The sequence below is a fragment of the Orycteropus afer genome, unplaced genomic scaffold (genome assembly GCF_000298275.1).
Source record: "Orycteropus afer afer isolate SDZICR_OR568_19922 unplaced genomic scaffold, OryAfe1.0 scaffold00374, whole genome shotgun sequence".
NCBI classification, from domain to species: Eukaryota; Metazoa; Chordata; class Mammalia; order Tubulidentata; family Orycteropodidae; genus Orycteropus; species Orycteropus afer.
In genome coordinates this window covers 523,709-534,216 of record NW_006921961.1, presented here as the reverse complement: position 1 = coordinate 534,216, position 10,508 = coordinate 523,709, and the positions used below count along the sequence as shown (strand labels likewise).

Sequence of the window (10,508 nt, the reverse complement as noted above, 5' to 3'; positions counted from 1 at the left end):
GAGTTAACAATGGGCTCTGAACAGAAGTGAAATGTGGTACTTTGGAGCCCAAGCTTTAAGCACAGGTATGGGTCCTTGGCTCTCTCTTCCCCTGACACCAGACTGCAGAAGCCATGTGTTCCAGATGGTGTAATTACATGATTGAGCCTTTAATAATCCAATATTGCAAAAATAAAGGAGGGAGTGAACCTGAGTTCCTAAATGGCAGTACAAAGCAGGCCTCCTACCAAGCCATGCTGGACATACAGCATTAGCAATAAATCACCTTCTGCTTTGTTCAGCTATTGGAGATGCCAGGTTAGCTACTTGCTGAAGCATAATCTGTGCTATCCTGATACAGCTAGGTACCAAAAAGTAATTGAGAGTTAAGTTTTTCTAAAAATCAAATGAAAGCATTTATTTCCTAAGAACATTTTAAAAGTTTAAAGACATCACCTCAAACAATTTTTCTTTGGCAATAATTATGTAAAAATATCAAAAGGGCTTAAGAAAAGGTACTCTTACCTGTATTTCTAAATACCTAATACATGAATTCTTTGTTCCATTTGATTGAATTTCAGATTAAAGTGCAGCTTTCCAATTGCCTCGGAAAGCAAGGTAATCATGTAGGTAAAGACTACATGAATTTATGTAGGTAAAGCCTACATAATACTCAAACTAAAATGCTATACTATTCAGAATTCATATTTAAGTGCTTCATACAATTGCTAAACTATGTTTCAAAAAAAGAGATTTTATTTTCTAGCAGCCAAAGTGGCCCAGTGTGTCACTTTAATCTGGAAATCCCTTTCTGTGGATTTATTCAGTGAATTAGGTTGCACTGCACCTTCCGACTACCAGTAAAAAGATTTTATTACTACTAATAGCAGTCAAAACATAGTAAATTTATAATCAGCAGGACCTCACAATGTACCTGGCACTTTGCTGAGAGCTTTACACACATTGTCTCATTTAATCCTCATGATGTAGATATTTATGTTAATCATTTTTCACAGGTAAGGAAACTAAAATTTATAAAGATTAAATAATTTACTCAGAGTCATTCAGCTGGTGAGTGTATGTGAACTTACTAGTCTGTCTGACTCTTGCACCTGTGCTCTTAACCACTGATTATTGCAGAGTTTCTCAAAATGTGATGTGATGACCTTCAGTGGCTCATCAACAAAAGTTATTTCTTAATATTAATTAATATTAACGCATGTCAGAAAAAAATAGAACACAGCAAATTCTGCTCAGACATTATTGTTTAGAACATACCCAGGGTAGATAATTCTTTTTATCTGTTTTAATAAAATGCTTTTAAAAAAATATTAATAATACAAGTGATAATTCAATACTGCAAAAAACCAAGAAGGTCGTGAACAAATACCTATAGGTTGGAAGAGACTAGACTACATTTCCCATCAACAGGGAAAAATAATCAAATAAATGAAGGCTGGGACACAGAAAATTTAAGTTCCAGCCTTGACTCCGCCCCCAACAAGCAGCATACTTCACCATTACTTTCTTATCTATAAAAGATAAGCTTACACTTATCACATTGTTGTTCTTAGGTGCCATCACAGTTCTGACTCATAGCTACCGTATGTACAACAGAATGAATGAAACACCACTCAGTCGTGCACCGTGTACGTAATCCTTGCTGTATCTGAGCACATCGTTGCAGCCACTGTGTCAATCCATCTCATTGATTTTTCGCTGACATTCCACTTTACCAAACATATCCTTTTCCAGTGAATCGTCCCTTCTGACAACATGACCAAAGTAAGTGAGATGAAGGCTGGCTATTCTTGCTTCCAAGGAGCATTCCAGCTGCACTTCTTTCAGGACAGATTTAGTTCCTCTGGCAGTCCATGGTATTTTCAGTATTCTTCAACACCACAACTCAAGAGCATCAACTCTTCTTCAGTCTTCCTTATTCATTGTCCAGTTTTCACATCCATATGAGGTGACTGGAAATATCATGGCTTGGTTTAAGAGCAAGCACCTTAGTCTTCAAAGAAACATCTTTGTTCTTCAGCACTTTAAAGAGGTCTTTTATAGCACATTTGCCCAGTGCAATATGACGTCTGATTTCTTTTTTCCTTCTTTTTTTTTAAAAAATTGTGATTTGGGTGAAAGTTTGCAGAGCAAATTCATTTTCCATACAGCACGACATATGATTGCTTGACTGCTGTTTCCATGGGGGTTGATTATGGATGCAAGAAAAATGAAATCTTTGACAACTTCAATCTTTTCTCCATTTATCATGATGCTGTTTATTGGTCCATTTGTGAGGATTTTTGTTTTCTTTGTGTTGAGGTATAACCCATACTGCAGACTGTAGTCTTTAATCTTCACCGGTAAGTGCTTCATGTCATCTTCACTTTCAGCAAGCAAGGTTGTGTTGTTGTCATATCGCATCTTGTTAATGAGTCTTCCTCCAATCCTCATGCCGCATTCTTCTTCACATAGTCCAGCTTCTTGGATTATTTGCTCAGCATACAGATTGAGTAATTATACTGAAAGCATACAACCCTGAAGCCCATCTTTCCTGATTTTAAACCATGCAGTATGCCTGCTCTGTTCCAATGACAGCCTCCTGGTCTATGTACAGGTTCCTCTTGAGCACACGTAAGTATTCTGGAATTCCCATTGTTCCCAATGTTACCCATAATTTGTTATGATCCACACAATTAAATGTTTTCACAGAGCTAATAAAACACAAGTAAATATCTTTCTGATATTCTTTGTTTTCAGCCAAGATCCATCTGACATCAGCAATGATATCCCTCATTCCATGTCCTCTTCTGAATCCAGCTTGCACTTCTGGAAGTTCCCGATCTATATACTGATCCAACCATTTTTGAACTATTTTCAGCAAAATTTTACTTACATGTGATATTAATGATATTGTTTGATAATTTCCACATTCTGTGAGCTCGCCTTTCTATGGAATGGGTACAAATATAGATCTTTTCCAATCAGTAGGCCAGGTAGCTATTTTCCAAATTGCATGGCATAGATGAGTAAGTGCCTCCAGGGGGGTACCTGTTTGTTTAAACATGCCAGTGAGTATTCTGTCAATTCCTGAAGCCTTGTTTTTTGCCAGTTCCTTCGGTGCAACTTTGACTTCTTCCTTCAATACCACGGTTCTTGATTGTATGTCACCTCCTGAAATAGATTAACATCAGCCAATTCTCTTTCATACAGTGACTCTGTGTATTTCTTCCATCTTCTTTTGATGCTTCCTACATCATTTAATATTTTTTCCCCAGAAAATCTTTCAATATCATGACTCAAGGCTTGAAATTTTTCTTCAATTCTTTCAGCATGAGAAATGCCAAACATGTTCTTCCCTTTCAGTGTTCTAACTCCAGGTCTTTGCACGTTTCATTATAATAATTGACTTTGTCTTCTCGAGCTGCTCTTTGAAATCTTCTATGTAGCTCTTTTATCTTGTCATTCCTTCCATTCGCTTTAGCTACTCTCTGCTCAAGGGCATGTTTCAGAGTCCCTTTTGACATACATTTTGGTCTTTTCTATTCTTCATATGGTTTCTAAATTCATGTGGGATATAATCAAGGTCTATGTTGGCTTTCATGGACTTGTTTTAATTTTCTTCAGTTTCAACTTGAACTTGCATATGAGCAATTGATGGTCTGTTCCATAGTCAGCTCCTGGCCTTGTTTTGGCTGAAGATATTCAGCTTTTCCATAACCTCTTTCCACAGATGTAGTCAATCTGAGTCTTGTGTATTCTGTCTGGTGAGGTCCACATGTATAGCTGCCATTTATGTTGAAAAAAGGTATTTGCAATGAATAAGTAATTGGTCTTGCAAAATTCTATCATGCAATCTCCAGCAACACTGCTATTACTAAGGCCGTATTTTCCAACCACCAGTGATTCTTCTTTGTTTGCACTGTTTGCATTCCAATCACCAGTAATAATCGATACATTTTGATTGCATGTTTGGTCAATTTCAGACTGCTGAATGTGGTAAAAATCTTCAATTTCCTGGTCTTTGGCTTTGATGGTTGGTCCGTAAATTTGAATAACAATAGTATTAACTGGTTTTCCTTGTAGGTGTATGGATATTATCTTATCATTGACAGCATACAGATAGATCTTGAAACATTCTTTGTGATGATGAATGCCATGCCATTCCGCTTCAATTTATCATTCCCGGCATAGTAGATCATACAGTTGTCTGATTCAAAATGGCCAAAACCAGTCCATTTCAGTTCACTAATGCTGAGGATATCAATCTTTATGTGTTCCATTTCATTTTTGATAACTTCCCATTTTCCTAGATTCATACTTAATACATTCCCTGTTCCACTTATAAATGGATGTTTGTAGCTTTTTTTTTTTTTTTGCCATTCTGAGTCGTGCCTTATCAGCAAAAGGAGATCTCAAAAACTTTACTCCATCCACATCATTAAGGTCGACTCTACTTTGAGGAGACAGCTCTTCACAGTTGTATTTTGAGTGCCTTCCCACCTGAGGGGCTCATCTTCTGGCACTATATTGGACAATGTTTCAGGGCTATTCATAAAATTTTCCAGTAATATATCAGTGCTTCACTGCTATTCATAAGGTTTTCACTGGCCAATTCTTTGACAAATGGATGGCCCGTTCCTTCTTCCAAGTCTGTCTTAGTGTGGAAGTTCCACTGAAACCTGTCCACCACGGGTGACCCCGCTGGTATTTGAAATACTGGTGGCATAGCCTCCAGCCTCACAGCAACACACAAGCCACCAGTGTGACAAACTAACAAACAAGTGGTGGTAAACTTATCATAGAGCTCTAAAATACAGCTGTTCAGCTGTTCATCTTTGAAGGAATAATCTTCAAGACATGGACACTGAGAGGTATATTCAGAGTACGGTCCAGACAAATTCTGGCAAATTATTTGCTACTGGTCCATGATACAATGAGAAGTTTATGCTACAATACAAAAAACCTACATCATTAAGCCCATTATTTAGTTTAGGATTTTAATTTCTCATAGCAAGATTTTCTCAATGAAAGAAGCAGTACACTGATTGATATTCTAGAGCCTGCTCCTTATCTAATAATCACAGATCAATAACAAACAGTTTACAGACCAGTACTTGGAGTAACACTGGTGTGCTGGTGTACAGCACAGTACATATACTTCTAGTTTTTTATAATATGGAATTTTCTACTTCTTTTCAGGTACCTGAAATTTCTTACAAGTGAGAAATGGAAAATTAAGCCTTTTGGTGAAGCGTTTTTCTTTAGAATGGCCAGAAAAATAAGCACCAGAGCAAAAGTTATAAAATATTAACTAGTGAGCCTGAAACAAATTCAATATGCTCTGCTCCCTCTTTAAACAGTTTCCATTTGATTTTTCATGGAAAGCTGTTTGCATTGAATACCCTAAGTGTTTCTACACAAGATAAGGACTTGTGTTCTTTTTAGTTAGTGTCCCTAGGAGGAAGCAATGACTAGGGCTGTTAAATTTCTGAGGGGTCAGTTCTAATTTTGGAAATTTTGGAGACCAACAATAAATTACAAACCTAGTGATTTCTGAAAACCATCTCCAAGTTACTAATTGCTGTAATTTGGAGATTTGTGGATCGGCAATAATTACATCATCAAAGATATACTTCATGTGTTCTATTCAATCCAAAAGTGACACTGTTACCACTCTGGAAAGCTCAGGGTGTAGATGAGATTTTCTGGAGGGAGAAAATGTAATTATCATCTGTTTTGGGAAGCACTAGGTTCATACTCAAAGTTTCCTCAAATGGTACTTTGATATCTCCAACTTTTTTTCCCTTGCATTCTCAATAGCACACTTGAGTCAATTTCGACTCCTATCAATCCTACAGGGAGCTCTGGTAGCACAGTGCTTGACTGCTAACCAGAAGGCTGGCAGTTCAAACCGACCAGCCACTCCTCAGAAGGAAGGTTGGGCAATCTACTTCTGCAGTGATACTGCCTCAGAAACCCAAGGAGGGGTACCTGTGAGTCGGGTCCGACTTGACAGCACATAACAACAACAACATTAATCCTACAAGACAGAGTAGAACTGACCCCATAGGGTTTCCAAAACTGTAAACCTTCACAGAAGAAGAATGCCTCTCCCACAGAGACAGGTTAGCAGCTAAGCACTTCAACCAATGCACCACCCAATGCTTCTTGTATTCCCAACAGGGCCTATTTCTTGACTAAAATGTCTAAAGAAAGATTTATTTTTCTGATCCAAGAGGATGTATTTCCCCTCCCGATTAAGAATGCTAAAAGTCATCTAGAGTGAGTTGCACGAGTTAAAACACCAGTAACAATTGACCAAACAAAAACAAGACTCACACTTCTAAAGGGGAAGAAAATGTAAGCCAAGAGAAACACAATCAAAACGCTGTGCCAATAAGCCACACCTTGCCAGCTCCATGTTCCACTAAAATCCTTTCCCTGTGGGACTTATTTCTATAGAGACTGTCTCTCTGTTCCATAAATAAAACTAGAAGTTGCTAGGAAACAGTCTGGCTTCTCAGGACAAAACTGAAGGGGAACGACTGCTTCCTACCAAGAAGTACAGAAATCTGAAGCTTGTTCTTGACATGTGTGCTACTGTTATGAAACTGAGCTTCTCAGAGCTTCCATTTTACAGAGCCTAAGAGAATATGTATAGGAGCTCTGGTGGTACAGTGGTTAAGGCATTTGGCTGCTAATCTAAATGTCACTGGTTCAAAATCACCAGCTACTCCATGGACACAAAATGAGGCAATCTGCTTCTGTAAAGATTTACAGCCTTGGAAACCCAATGGAGGTTGCTATGAGTCAGAATTGACTTGAGGTCAATAAGTGAAAAGAGTGAAAAGCAATATTCCTGTTTACCATATGACTTAATTTGGACCCTGAAATTCTTCTCCGCATCTTAGCTTTGCGTTTCCTTTTTTTTTTTTTAAGGTCCCCTCCAAACAAATCATCCCACCTACCTTCACTTAATATTGTTATTGTTGTAAGTTGCTGCTTGACTCAGCTCCAACTCATAGCGACTTCCCTGAAGCAGTAACTCACGTAGGCCACTCACTCTTAGTTACCTTGAAAAGCAGGTAGGTGTACCTCATTTCCTTTTTTCATCATTGTAGCTGCTCTAGAGGCTCAGTTAGGAATAACTGATGGGACAACAACCTTACTATGGGTACTTAAATAGGGGATATTTTCCTCCTATATACCAAAAATTCTAGAGAAGCAACCTAAACTCTTTCTACCTTTCTTCCCTGCCATCCTGAGCTTTTTATCTTTTTGAGTGATGCTCACAGTTGCCACATGGATGCAAAAGCTCAAAACACATATATATCCTTTCACCAGAATACCAAGTACAAGAGAACCAAACCAAAACCCACTACCATCAAGTCGATTCCAACTCATAACAACCCTATAGAAGAGAGTACAACTGCCCCAAAGAGTTTCCAAGGTGAATTTTTAAGGAAGCAGACTGCCTTGTCTTTCTCCCCATGGAGCAGCTGGTAGGTTCAAACTGCAGACCCTTTGGTTAGCAGCCCAATGCTCTAACTACAGCACTACCAGAGTTCCTAGTACAAGAAAAAGGAAGTTTAAAAGACTCTATCTTCATGAGGCTCTGATTTTTCATTGTAAAGTTAGTTCCCCAAAAGACTTCCCTGAACATCTCATTGGTCAGAACTGGGTCACGTGCCCACTGCTAGACTAACAACTGGTTAGATTACTATACAGGTGTAGACTATTATTGAGCCTGTGAAGGCCTACTTGCTCTTAGATCAAGGACTCTGTGCCTGACCATCAAGATTCTGTTTTCAGAAAGAAGGGGAAGGAAATGGCTATTAGTTAAAGACTATGGTGCTGCCACAAATGCCCTCCCCACATGGGCTGGCAAAGTCCCCACAAAAGTGAGGCTGCCGGTAGCCTAGAGGTCAGAAGAGCCCTGCCTAGTCCCAGGAGAGGAAAGGCTATCTCTGCTTAAGGCCAGATCTCGGCTCACTCAGTATGAAGTCTCAGATAAGCTGATATTTCTTTGAAAAACAGCCATGGTTCTGGAGCTATAAAAATAAGCCATATTTAATGCTCTAGATGCTGGGAACTGTGTCTTTAAGGACATTCATTGTGAAAGACTTGCTAAAACAAATAGCATGCCAACAGCAACAGTGCCTAAGACATTTGACTGTTAACCAGAAAGCTGGTGGTTCAAACCCACCAGCCACTCCTTGGAAGGAAGATTGGGCAATTTACTTCCACAGAGATACTGCCTCAGAAACCCTAGATCTGGGTCGCTATGAGTCTAATTGATTCGATGGCAGTGAGTTTGGTTTATGTGGTATTTTTATTCCCAAATGCCTGTCTCTATGTTTGTCCCTATCCTTTGAAAGGTTTAGAAATGCCAATTCTTCCCTACCAGAAATCCAAAACTATTAGAAAATACACTAAAAAAAAAAAAAAAAAATTGCCAAACTCATGTAACAAACAGTCACCTTTATTCAGAGTTCTCTGGAAATCGTTAGATTGGAAACTTATGTGGGACTCTGCTTTTGGCCTTGATAAAGTAAATATTATCGGACTATCCCTCCTAATATAAACAACTGTAAAACCGAACAAAATACGTAAGGTGGTGGTTTTCTCCACATTCACACTATAGTGTAAGACTGCAACCCCTGAGAGAAGAGGAGCTTATCAAGTGACCCCATTATCATGCAGATCTCAGGCAAAGGACGATTTCCTCAGCATTATTAAGAGATAAACTCCATGAGTCTGCTGACCTAGGAAGGTAGAGATCAGAGTTGGGTCGACTGAAATGGCTGGAATCTACAGGCCACCGCACCAGAGAGGAAGAGTTAGGGAGAAGTAGGGGTCAAAAGTCCACATGGGGGTCCCTCAAAAGTCCTTGGTCAAGGTCTGGTCTGTACACACATAAAGAAAGAGTACTGAGGCTTACCTGAGAGACTCTACGAGTCTGTGAGTGCAATGGAGATTTTAGAAGTCAAGCAGTGCTGGAGGAGATTGGAAGTACAGTCCAGTCAGAGTGAAGAGACCTAGATAACACTCCAGGTTATCTAAGACATTAGAAAGACTACTCCTTAGGAGTTAGTACAATGCCGTGGAGCAAGGGCTACTATAGACCTACCTGAACAAAGTCAAAAACTAATTTCTAATACAATCAAGAGGAGAGAGGCTGAATTCCACTAAGTTATAATTGCACTTTTCATAGATCCTGCTTAACAAAGTATGATATCAAACAAATTCAACGAAATAAAGTTACCTACTAGAATAAATTCAACTCTCTTCAGAGTGAAATAACAGAATGAAAAATCTCTACAACATAGAATCCTCAAGGTCAAGTACAAAACCAAAAGCTTAATGGGACCATGGTCAAGAAAAAAAGCAATGTAAACTGACCCTGACATGGCCCAGACTTTGAATTTAGCAGATAGAGACATTACAGTACTAAACAAATATATGGTCTGAATAAGCAAATAGACATAGGATATATTCAGAAAAGTAAAAACTATAAAAAGAAAAAAAACTCACATTCTAGAAATAAAAAGTCAAATAACTGAAATAAAAAATCAGTTGGATGGACTTGACAACAGAATAAAGACGAAAAACAGAAAGAATTAGTAGTAAACTTAAAGATAGGTAAGTAGAAATAATCTATGTATCAAAGAGAGAAGAGAATGAAAGAAAATGAACGAGGTCCTCATAAAACATCAAAATATCTAACAATATGGATAACTGGAGTCAAAAAGGAAGAAAAGAAGGAAGAGGCGGTAGAGAAGGTGAAAATAAGTAGAGAAGACAATATTTAAAGAAATAATGGCCAAAACTTTCCTAACGTTCATGAAAAATAACAAATATGAATCTTAGGGAATTCCAAACACAGAGAAATAAAAGGAACCCACACTTAGGTACACTGTAGACAAACTGAGGAAAACTGAATATTTAAAAAAAAACAAACTTAAAAGCAACCAAAGAAAAAAATATTACCAGGGGAGCAAAGATACAAATCATGATTTATGTAATAAAGATACAGAAGCTTCCTCAAATAAACTACATGAGAATTAGCACTTTTTAAAAGAGTTTTAATTTCTAATTCATACTTTCCTAACCATATCTTTAGGCTAATTAAAAACTTAGAACTATGACTAATAGATCTTTCTCTAGAAAGTAAAATAGAAGGACACAAGACATTATGGTTTTGGTCACTTGGAGACAAGATGAACTGTGCGCTAGAGTCCTTAATTCCTTTCCCATTAAATTTAGTTAGGGAAATATAATAAGCATAGATGGGAAAAAGAAAAGAAGGTAAAAAATTGATATGAATAACAGCCATTTTCTTAAATGATTCTATCATGGTACAAATTAATTGATTCACATCCAGTAAATAAATTCTGTATAAGAAAGTTAAATAAATTACATTCTGAAGAAATATTACATAAAGCATTTAAAAAAACACAGTCTACTATTTTTTCACTTACATTAATCATTACAGAATCTAAAATGGAAAAAGAATAAAATATTAT

The 10,508-nt window shown here is 37.7% G+C and overlaps 1 protein-coding gene across 1 annotated transcript in view; it reads right to left on the bottom strand.

The window, feature by feature from the left end:
* HECW2 (HECT, C2 and WW domain containing E3 ubiquitin protein ligase 2) overlaps positions 1-10,508 on the bottom strand; it is a 288,426-nt gene that overhangs the window by 272,382 nt on the left and 5,536 nt on the right. The window lies entirely within an intron of this gene.